Here is an 8,360-nt window from a genome sequence, read left to right as displayed (position 1 = left end):
ACAGCAGTGTGACATTGGGCTGTGCAACCACAGGAGCACACAGCAGTCTGCTTTTAAAAAACAATCCTGTATAATTTCAAATCAGACTCCTCGTGGTCCTTACATGGCTCAAAACATCACTGCACCAGATCCTCATTTTTATTTTTTTTAAATATATTTTATTGATTTTTTTACAGAGAAGAAGGAAGAGGGATAGAGAGTTAGAAACATCGATCAGCTGCTTCCTGCACACCCCCTACTGGGGATGCCCCCGCAACCAAGGTACATGCCCTTGACCGGAATCGAACCTGGGACCTTTCAGTCCGCAGGCCGACACTCTATCCACTGAGCCAAACGGGTTAGGGCCCTCATTTTTAAAATGAGGTGTGACAGTGCTCCCCCAGGGTCATGCACCACGTGGGGACCGGGGACAGAAAACCCTAGGACTTGACTTATTAGCAACATTAACTGATTTTTATCGCACTGAAATGAAGGCAGTCGGTCTGTGCTGCCGTGAAATTCAAAGGTGATGCAGAAGTAGGGTGGTTATTTATTGCTCTGTTAGGATATACCCCAAAAATGACTTTTCGAAAACCAGGGCTGTCCCCTGCAACTCCAGCCAGACTCAGGGCCGCTCTGGGGGACGCAGGCCACTGCGGCTCCAGCTGCTTCACCGTGATTCTGGCTGGTCTGTTTCTGAGGGTGCCGGCCGGGGCACGCCTACACCTTGTAGTTGAGCTCAGCACTCATCTTGGTGTACATCTCGTAGATGACGTCAATGGTGGCCGTGTAGTTGACCAGGAACAGGCGGACCTTCTCCAGGCACTCCTCCTCCATCACGTTCTGGCCCTTGGAGAGCGCTTTCAGGAAGTCGGACTTGTAGGGCGCGGCACACAGCGCTGCCTGGATCTTCTGCATGATCCAGCCGTGGTGCTCCTTGAGCGCCATCTCCTAGGCCTTGGCGGCGTTGACGCGGATGAGGGTGGGGTGGCTCTCGTCGCAGATGCTCTGCAGGAGGATCGAGGTGAAGCGGAGGCCCCTTTTCAGCCACATCAGCGCCTGCGTGGCCCCCACTTTGGGCCACTCTGCCCCATCCATTTCCTTCTTTGCCTCCAGGGTGCTCTGCAGGGCCCGGAACTTGGCCAGGTTGGTGTTGTACACAGCTTTGATTTTCGTGATGTTACCAGTTATGTCTGCCTTGATGGGCATAACACTGGGGACCCAAGGCAATCGAAGAAGGGTGGCAGGTGGGACACCGCCTCCAGGAAGGGCCCCGTCTCGATCTGCTTGTCTGCGGGCAGCGGCTTCAGCAGGTGCTTGGCCAGCAGCTCCATTTTAGGGTCGAGGCCGGCGGTGATGCCGTTTTCTAATCAAATCTTCCTCTTTCTTCCCCAGCACACTCCAAACCTACTCTGGACGGACCACCTAGCCTACCATCAGGACCATGTTCTGCCCGTTCGCCAGTCCCCAGTTCTGCCCCACCGCTGCCACTGATCAGTTGGAGCCTGAGGGCTGGGAGGAGGACCAAGACATTTGCCTTCCACCTGCTCGCCAGTCCCCGCCATGCCACTCACCCCAGTTCCCCTGTTAGCCATCCCCTGATCAATCGGAGCCTATGGGCCCAGGGGGATGGGCCGAGAGGTCTGTCTTCCACTCACCAGTTGCCACTGCCACCAACTGATCAGAGTCTGAGGACCGGGAGGAGGGACCAAGAGGTCCGTCTTCCACCCATTCGCCAGTCCCCATGGCGCCACTCACCCCTGTTCCCCTGTTAGCCATCCCCTGATCAATCGCAGCCTGAGGGCCTGGGTGACTGGTCATGGTTGTCACGGACACTGACTTTTTATATAATATAGTTTTATATATAAATCATCCTATATAATAAAAGGCTAATATGCAAATTGCCCCTTTGGGAGTTTGACCGACCAGGAGTTTGACTGCTCACTATGATGTTTGCTGACCACCAGGGGGTGGCGTGCAACAAAGGAAGACCCCTGCCAGCAGCCAGCAGACAGGGAAGGAATGCCCCTGCTGGCTGCCAGCAGCTAGGGGAAAGAAGGCCCCAATCGGCCCTGATCTCCAGTCAGGCCTACAGACCCTACCCATGCATGAATTTTGTGCACTGGGCCTCTAGTCAACACTAATAAAAGAGAAAAATGGTAATTGGCGTACGAGCTACCCTTTTCATTGGCTAATCCGGGCTGTATGCAAATTAACTGCCAACTAAGATTGACAGTTAACTGCCAACAAGATAGCGGTTAATTTGCATATGTAGGCACAATGCAGGGAGGTGAAAGGGAAAGCAGGAAGAAGCCCCCTGCCACTGACAGTGATCGGAAACCCAGGGGGGAGCTAAGAGCTGGGGGGCAGGGCAAAGGCGGCCCTGGGGCCGCCTTTGCCCTGCCCCCCAGCCATGATCGGAGAATCAGGCGCCTTTGCCGCCCTGGCCGGTGATAGCAGGAAGTAGGGGTGGAGCCAGCGATGGGAGCTGGACACGGTGGTCGAAGCTGGCAGTCCCGGGAGCTAGGGGTCCCTTGCCTGGGCCTAAAGCGGAGCCCACGATCGCGGGGCTGCTGCAGCTGCGGGTCCCCGCTGCCCGGGCTGGACACCTAGGCCAGAGGCATTAGGCCTGGGCAGGGGCAGAGCCTGCAACCGCGGGTAGCTGGGGGTCCCCTGCCCAGGCCTGACACCTCTGCCGGAGGCCTCAGGCCTGGTCAAGGGGCCGATCCAGTGATTGGTGATCGGAGGGTGATGAGGGTCAACTCCTCTGGCCGAGGCATCAGGCCTGGGTGGGGGGCGGAGCCAGGGATTGGGGGGATATGATGGTCCCCTTGCCCAGGCCTGAAGCCTGGGTCAGAGGCGTCAGGCTTGGGTGGGGGGTGGAGCAAGCGATCAGAGGGAGATGGGGGTCCCCTGCCCAGGCATGATTCCTGGGCCAGAGGCCTCAGGCCTGGGCGGGGGCCAGAGCCAGTGATCAGGGGGAGATGGGGGTTCCCTGTCCAAGCCTGACACCTCTGGTGGAGGCGTCAGGCCTGGGCAAGGGGCCGATCCTGCGATTGGAGGGTGATGGGGGTCAACGCCTGAGGGCTCCCAGTATGTGAGAGGGGGCAGGCTGGGCTAAGGGACACCCCCCCCAACACCCAGTGCATGAATTTCGTGCACCGGGCCCCTAGTATATAAATAACAGATTTCTACTACTTTTATAATTTTTTATTTTTTCTTATCTGACGGCTCTTGCTAGGACCTTCAGTACAAGTTTAAACCTCCTTCTATTGCTTCTGACAAATGGTTCTTGACTTAAACTACTGAATACATTATATGCAGTAAATTGTTCATAGATACCCTTTATCAGATTCAGGAAGTTTCTATTACGGGTATTTTCTAGTTTTGGGGAAATTTGTATTACTGAATGCGCACTGACACTGTGGATGTCTGTATGTATTCATGTAGTTCATCCTTTATTTCTTTAATGTGATGAAATACAGTAATAATATTCTAATGTTAAATCACCCAAGTTTTCCATAGGTAGTTCCTACCAAACATGATACATTATATTTTTATATACTACTAGAGGCCTGGTGCACAAAAGTTTGTGCACTGGTGGGGGGGGGGTGTCCCTCAGCCCCACTTGTGCCCTCTCACAGTCTGGGACCCCTCGGGAGATAACGACCTGCTGGCTTAGGCCTGCTCCCGGGGGGCAGAGGGCAGGCCCAATCCCTAGGTGCAATCGCTGGTTGGGCTCAGAGCGGGCCGATTGGGGAGTTGGGGCACTGCCCCCTGTCATGCACAGAGCAGGGCGGATCGGGAGGTTGCGATGCCACCCCCAGTCATGCTCAGGGTAGGGCCGATTGGGGGGTTGGGGCACCGCCCCCGTCACACTCAAGGCAGGGTCGATGGGGAGGTTGTGGTGCCAACCCCTGTCACGCACAGAGCAGGGCCGATCAGGGGGTTGGGGTGCTGCCCCCTGTCATGCACAGAGCAGGGCCCATCATGGGGGTTGGGGCTCCATACCCTGTCACACACAGAGCAGGGCCGATCAGGGGGTTGGGGCACTCCCCCCTGTCACACTCAGGGCAGGGCCGATGGGGAGGTTGCGGTTCCAGCCCATCACACACAGAGCAGGGCCCACGGGGGGGTTGGGGCGCCGCAACCTGTCACACACAGAGCAGGGCTGATCAGGGGATTGAGGAGCTCCCCCATATCAGGCACAGAGCAGGGCTGATCAGGGGGTTGGGGCATGAGGCTTTGCAGCTCTGCTGATCCCGGGGTGTGAGGCCTCGCTGCTCTGCTGATCCTGGTGCTGGGAGGCTCTGCTGATCCCGGTGCCAGGAGGCCTCGTGGCTCTGCTGATCCTGGTGCCAGGAAGCCTCACAGCTCCACTGATCCTGGGTTCGGGAGGCCTCGTGGCTCCGCTGAGCTTTGTGCTGGGAGGCATATTACCCTTTTACTATATAGGATAGAGGCCTGGTGCACAGGTGGGGGCCGGCTGGTTTGCCCTGAAGGGTGTCCTGGATCAGGGTGGGGGTCCCGCTTGGGTGCCTGGCCAGCCTGGATGAGGGGATGATGGCTGTTTGCAGCTGGTTGCACCCCCTTCAGGATGGGGGTCCCCACTGGGGTGCCTGGCCAGCCTGGGGATGATGGCTGTTTGCAGCTGGTCACACACCCTTCAGGGTGGGGGTCCCCACTGGGGTGCCTGGCCGGTCTGGGTGAGGGGCTGAGGGCCGTTTTCAGGCTGGCGGTGACTGAAGCTACCAACCTCTCCTTTTTTCTTTTTTTTTATTCTGGGATTTATTTACCTTCTATGGCTGTCACTAGAACTGAGAGCCAGCTTTAGCTCTGAGGCTTGGCTCCAGCTCTGAGGCCTCCACTGCTGAAAGCAGGTATCTGGGTTTGTTTGGCTTCTATAATTGAAACACTGTTGCAACTCCAGCTTGGCCGGCTGGCTGAAAGCATGTGGTTTGTTTAGCTTCTTCTTCCCTTTTTTTTTTTTTTTTTTTTTACAGATTCCTTGTTTCACCTTTCTTTTTTTATTTTATTTTATTTTTTTTTAGTAAATCTTTATTGTTCAGATTATTACATTTGTTCCTCTTTTTTCCCCCCATAGCTCCCCTCCACCCAGTTCCCACCTCACCCTCTGCCCTTACCCCCTCACCATCCTCATCCCTACGTGCACAATTTTTGTCCAGTCTCTTCCCACATCTCCCACACCCCTTTCCCCCCCCCCAAGAATAGTGAGTCCATTCCCTTTCTATGTCCCTGCTTCTATTATAATCACCAGTTCATTCTGTTCATCAGATTATTTATTCATTTGATTCTTAGATTCACTTGTTGATAGATACATATTTATTGTCCATAATTTTTATCTTTACCTTTTCCTTCTTCTTCCTCTTCTTAAAGGATACCTTTCAGCATTTCATATAATACTGGTTTGGTGGTGATGAACTCCTTTAGCTTTACCTTATCTGTGAAGCTCTTTATCTGACCTTCAATTCTGAATGATAGCTTTGCTGGATAAAGTAATCTTGGTTGTAGGTTCTTGGCATTCATCGCTTTGAATATTTCTTGCCACTCCCTTCTGGCCTGCAAAGTTTCTGTTGAGAAATCAGCTGACAGTGGTATAGGTACTCCCTTGTAGGTAACTGAGTTTCTTTCTCTTGCTGCTTTTAAGATTTGTCTTTTGCTCTTGGCATTTTAATTATGATGTGTCTTGGTGTGGTCCTCTTTGGATTCCTTTTGTTTGGGGTTCTCTGTGCTTCCTGGACTTGTAAGTCTATGTCTTTCACCAGGTAGGGGAAGTTTTCTGTCATTATTTCTTCAAATAGGTTTTCAATATCTTTGTCTCTCTCATCTTCTGGCACCCCTATAATTCGGATGTTGGTACGCTTGAAGCTGTCCCAGAGGCTCCTTACACTATCTTCGTATTTTCGTATTCTTTTTTCATTTTGCTTTTCCGGTTGGGTGTTTTTAGCTTCTTCGCATTTCAAATCTTTGCCTTGATTCTTGCGCTCCTCTAGTCTGCTGTTGGGAGTCTGTATAATATTCATTATTTCAGTCCGTGTATGTTTAATTTCTAGTTGGTTCTTTATCATATCATCGAGGGTCTCATTAGATTTGTTGAGGATCTCAATAACTTTATCGGCGGCTTCTAGACAGTTCTTGAGAAACCTTAAAAGTGTGGTTCTGAACTGAATATCCTCCATTGACAGTTTTGTCCTGTTTCTTTGTCTCTGCATTTTTTATGCTTTCTTGGTGCACCCCCTAGTGGTCTTTGTGTGCAGTCCTCCTGTAGTTAAGCCTTGATTGTTGTAGTTAATACTAGGGGGATTTGACCTCCAGGCCAGCTGGCTGTGAGAATCAGCTGTGTCTGCAGTGGGAAAACTTCTGTCCTCTAGGGAGCTGCTAATCTAGCCTTTGCCTGAGGCTATCTGGCAAATGGCTCTGCGCAGGGCTTGGGCGGGGCGGGTCACACGGGACCAACAGAGTGGGTGGAGGGAGCAGTTATGGCTGCTCTCAGTCCTGTCCCCAGAGGCTCTGCCTCTCAGAGTCCCAGCAACCGCTGCAATCCTCGGAGAGAAAGCTGCCCTCGCGTTCCAACCGATGCCAGACAGTCCTGCTTCTCCCGTTTGAGTCTGGGTCCCCAGAACTGGAGCTCAGAATCTGAGACTCCCTCCTGATTGAAAACGACAACCGCGCCCTCAGCTACTAGCCTGCTCCGCGCGTACCTCCGCACCTTTGTATTTTCCGCACTGCGCCTCCTCTGAGTCTCGTATGCTATTCTCTTTCTTTCTAGTTGAAGAATTTCCCCTCAGCCAGTCTTCCTGTGGTTCTGGGCAATGTCCGTTCCATCTTTTAGTTGTATTTGTGAAGTGGTTGTTTGAGGCAGCTAATTCTGGTGTTTACCTATGCCGCCATCTTGGTTTTCTCCTGTTTCGCTTCTATAAGTGCAACATTGTTTCTTAGAGTGCAAGCACAGAGGCCTGCAGCCACAGGCAGGGAACCTTGGCTTCCTCCTTCACTGGAGCAAGCAAGCCTCCTGTTCGCTTCAGCTGCCTGGCTGCCGGCCGCCATCTTGTTTGGCAGTTAATTTGCATATCGCCCTGATTAGCCAATGGGAAGCGTGTCAGAGGTATGATTAATTACCATGTTTGTCTATTATTAGATAGGATGGTTTCATTTAACAAATATCTGAAGATTTTTCCATCTATGTTTATGAGTGAGATTGGCTTATGACTTTCTTTTCTGTGCTGTCCTCATGGGATTTTATTATTATTATAAATAAATATTATATTATGTAGTAGAATATACATACTATTAGAATTATCCATTACTTGAGTGTTCATTCTAATTCACATGTAAAATTGCTTTGGCCTTTTTTCTTATTCTCATTGTTTTTCTGTCTTCTGAATAGGGAAATTTTTTAGTGATTAGCTTAATTTTGTTGGTTTTCATTTTTTCTTAATTTTGATAAATTATACTTTCTGGTAATCTTGTTTTGATTTTCAAATTTATAGAGAAGTCCATTTATGTATTTTATTTTTTCTATATTTAGGCATGCTCTCCTTAATTTTTAATAATGCTTTTTTTGCTCTTTTTAAAATCTTTCTGAATATTTTAAGTGATCTTTTTAAAGAACCAATTTTGCATTTGCATTATATTTCCTTTTCTCTATTCTTTTTGTTCTTAGTCTGTTACTCACTTTTAAATTTCTTAAGTTATATTCTTAGTTTACAGATTTTCTTTTCTCCTAAGATGAGCTGGAATTACCACTTCTCTTCATCCCACAAATGTCAATATTCAGTAGTTTTATTTTTTTATTATAAGCATTTCCTAATATTCATTATGATTTTATCGTTGTTTTGAAGTATATTTCTAATTTCTGAACATGTGGAATTTTTTAATAAAAATGTTTTTGTTGTTGAAACACAATATAATTGTATTGTTCATATGAATATGGTGTGCATACCTGTTGAGACATGATCAATATCTTAGTATGTGGACAGTTCAGGTATCACACATGTGTTTGAAAAGGAATGTGTGTTTTCCAGTTACTGAGTACACAGGTCTATATTTCTCCATTAGATCAAGCTTATTAACTGGGTTGTTTAAATCTTCAATATTCTTATTATTTTGTCCATTTGTGTCTGTTTGGCCTTGTACCACCAGTTATACAATCTGGGGACTCATTGGCAGAGCAGTGTTCTCTATCTGGCATGCCTCAGCATCGCCCACGACGTTTTAAAAGTGCAGGTGCCTGTCACAGCCCACATTCTGACTCCGTATCTCTGAGACGAGTCCTAGGAAGCTGCATTTTTTTTAAAGTAAACACATAATAAAAGCAATGGATCAACCAACACTAAAAGGCAAAAGTAGGAAGATTACAT

The 8,360-nt window shown here is 49.5% G+C and overlaps 1 pseudogene; it reads right to left on the bottom strand.

The window, feature by feature from the left end:
• Nucleotides 1-644: 644 nt before the first annotated feature.
• Nucleotides 645-1,336, bottom strand: LOC132214504 (glycolipid transfer protein-like; annotated as a pseudogene).
• Nucleotides 1,337-8,360: the final 7,024 nt, after the last annotated feature.

The sequence above is a fragment of the Myotis daubentonii genome, chromosome 13 (genome assembly GCF_963259705.1).
Source record: "Myotis daubentonii chromosome 13, mMyoDau2.1, whole genome shotgun sequence".
Lineage (NCBI taxonomy): Eukaryota > Metazoa > Chordata > Mammalia > Chiroptera > Vespertilionidae > Myotis > Myotis daubentonii.
This window is presented reverse-complemented; position numbering and strand designations above follow the sequence as displayed.